The sequence below is a fragment of the Quercus lobata genome, chromosome 5 (assembly GCF_001633185.2).
Source record: "Quercus lobata isolate SW786 chromosome 5, ValleyOak3.0 Primary Assembly, whole genome shotgun sequence".
In the NCBI taxonomy this organism is placed as follows: Eukaryota; Viridiplantae; Streptophyta; class Magnoliopsida; order Fagales; family Fagaceae; genus Quercus; species Quercus lobata.
In genome coordinates, this window is record NC_044908.1 from 56,191,963 (window position 1) to 56,195,147 (window position 3,185).

Below are 3,185 nucleotides of genomic sequence, written 5' to 3' on the forward strand. Positions count from 1 at the left end.
TTTAAATATTACTTGAGCCTTAAATCTCAATATATTATGAAAAATCCTTTTATATTTCTTTTACGTATCTCATTTTATATTAGTTATCTAGTTATCTACCATCTTTCATTCAATTATTTTAGACATATATATATATATATATATATATATATGCTTTTAAAACACTTTAGTCTCACACAATATGCATTCATTATATAACTTAAAAGTAAAATATTCATTTATTTTTTATTTTTTAGTTTATTATTTAATTTTAAGGAAATTAATTAAAAAAAATTGTTTACATTTGAATTTTAATTAAGCCGTGCATCGCACGGGCATAATACTAGTATATATATAAAGTGAGCATAACAAATACTCATACTTGCTTGATTTATATTTAACAGGAACCGACTCGTTTCCCATTGAAACGGAAAATACAAGACCGAATGTGGACACGTGTTTGCCGTATCCTATTGTGTTTGTACAGGAATCGAATTCTTAATTAGTTCTGTTCTTACATGACTATTTACTTCAGATGAATTAATCATTCTCAAAAAATATTTACTTCAGATGAACAAACTTTTCTGTTACAACATTGAGTTGTGTTAGTACCACATAATTAATATAATTTTGTGTCACAATTCGTCACATGACGAATTATGATTGACAAATGTGTGTTAGTGCCGATCACAACTCTCCACGCCATGTGACACAAAATTATGCCCGGTGCTAGCATAATTCTACCGCACTTGAATAAAAGTCAAACCTACCGGCCCCAGTCATTTTTGATTAACGAATGGTAGTGTACGCATTGGTTTCAACCGACATAAGCATGAAAAGAAGCATCTCGGCCCTTTCCGAAAAAAAAAAAAAAAAAAAAAAAAAAAGAAGCATCTGGGCTCTGATATCTCATGGTTTCAACCGACATAAGCAAGAAAAGAAGCATCTCGGCCCTTTAAAAAAAAAAAAAAAAAAAAAAAATGGAAGAAGAAGCATCTCGGCTCTGATATCTCACACCTAACACTATACTATGCAGCTTCTTCAATCACCCAACAGTCGCTTTGCAATTGCAAACCCATATTCCCAAAGTCATTAAAATTTCCTAACACTACAAATTCTTTTTTTCCTTCCCAATTAAGTTTTTTTTTTCCTTCTATAAAAGAAATCTGTCTCTTAACTAAATATTTTATAAGGTTCATTTGCCTCTTAGCCAAGCCTTAGATCATAGCGAGTCAAGATAGATTGTGAAAAATGTCAAGAAGGGAGATTTGGGTAGTTCCATTTTTTGGGCAAGGCCATTTATTCCCATGCATGGAGCTATGCAAACACATAGCTTCTAGAGACTTCCAATCCACTTTCATCATCTCTTCCAATCTCTCCACTTCCATCCCCTCCTCTCTCCGCTGACACCCTCACATCCAAGTCATCGAAATCCCACCCTCTATTCCACCACCACCACCACCACAACCTGCCTCTGCCTCTGACCCCATGCACCCACATCGTAAACACCATGAACAAATGGCCCTTGCGCTTCAAAACCTCATCTCCACCCGACCCGGACCCAAGCCCGTTTGTGCCATCCTCAACACCATGATGGGCTGGTCCACTGAAGTCTTCGCTAAATTCCACATCCCAACTGTTGCTTTCTTCACCTCTGGTGCTTGCTCTGCAGCCATTGAGTGCGCCATGTGGAAATCCCATATAGAATTAGATTCAATAAAACCCGGAGAGACCCGTTTACTCCTTGGGTTACCCGAAGACATGGCTCTTTCCTATTCTGATCTTAAGCGCTGCCCTTATGGACCACCAGGCGGTCCACCACCACCATCAGTGGCCCAAAGAAAATGGGTCCACCAAAACTAGGAAACCAGCCACCATGGGTGGAGGAAGTAGAGGGTGTCATCGCTTTGTTAATCAACACGTGTGACGATCTGGAAAGTCCATTCATTCGCTACCTCTCTGATCAGATTGGGAAACTAGTCTGGGGCGTGGGCCCACTCTGCCCGAACAGTATTGGAAGTCAGCAGCAGCAGGCTCACTTCTTCACAACCATGAACTTCGTACCAACAACAGGAAGTCAAATGTTACCGAAGACGAGGTGATCCAATGGTTGGATTCGAAGCCACGTGGATCTATTTTGTACGTTTCTTTTGGCACCAAGGTGGATCCCACCATGGAGGAGTACCCACATTTAGCTGATGCATTGTTGAAATCAACGTCAACAACGTTTATATGGGTCGTACAACCTGGTTCAGGAAGGTTTGGTCCACCATGTTCATTCCTAGGGCCAACCCGGTTCAAAACAAGAAGAAGAGGTTGGTTATTTTCGGCCAAAATGGCCAAATGGCCATAAAATCCTAACTATGTAGTTAGTAGTTCTGGTTCCGAAACTATATTTTTTACTAGCATCTCGAGTCTAAGAGACTCGATTTAGGATCTATAAATCGAGTTTTTGGGACTCGATTTTCATGGGTTGTTCACGTCTGATGTGACACTTTTTCCAGGTGGCATCTACATGGAAATCGAGTCTCTAAGACTCGATTTCTAACCCAAAAATAATATTATTAATGACCCAAAATGCAGAAATAGCAAAAAAACGCGGAAAGAAAGAAAGAGAAGAAGAAGAAGAAGAAATGGAGATGCAGCTCAAGCCGACCCAGGCCGAACAAGACCAAGCCGTGCCAGATCCAGGCCGCCACGCGACCTAGGTCGCGCTTTGATGAACACATACTCTTCTTTGGGTTTTTTTTTTTTTTTTTTTTTTTTTTCTTTCTTCACTGATGAACAAATATTTTCTATTGTTGTGGTTTTCGTTTCCTATTGTCCTTGTGGTTTTTGTTTGTTTTCTTTTTAAATGTAAATCGAGTCTTAGAAACTCGATTTCCATGTAGATGCCACGTGGAAAAAGTGCCACATCAGACGTGAACAACCCATGAAAATCGAGTCCCAAAAACTCGATTTATAGACCTTAAATCAAGTCTCTTAGACTCGAAATGCTAGTAAAAAATATAGTTTGGGAACCAGAACTACTAACTACATAGTTAGGAATTTATGGCCATTTGGCCATTTTGGTCGGAAAATAACCAACCTCTTCTTCTTGTTCTAAATCGGGTTGGCCCTCTGGCCCTAAGAATGCACGTGGTGGACCGGACCTTCTTGAATTGGGTTATATGACCCATATAAATGTTGTTGACGTTGATTCCAAC

The 3,185-nt window shown here is 39.2% G+C and overlaps 1 pseudogene; it reads left to right on the forward strand.

Annotated features, from left to right (window-relative positions):
- Positions 1-1,123: 1,123 nt before the first annotated feature.
- On the forward strand, positions 1,124-2,348 carry LOC115990738 (annotated as a pseudogene).
- Positions 2,349-3,185: the final 837 nt, after the last annotated feature.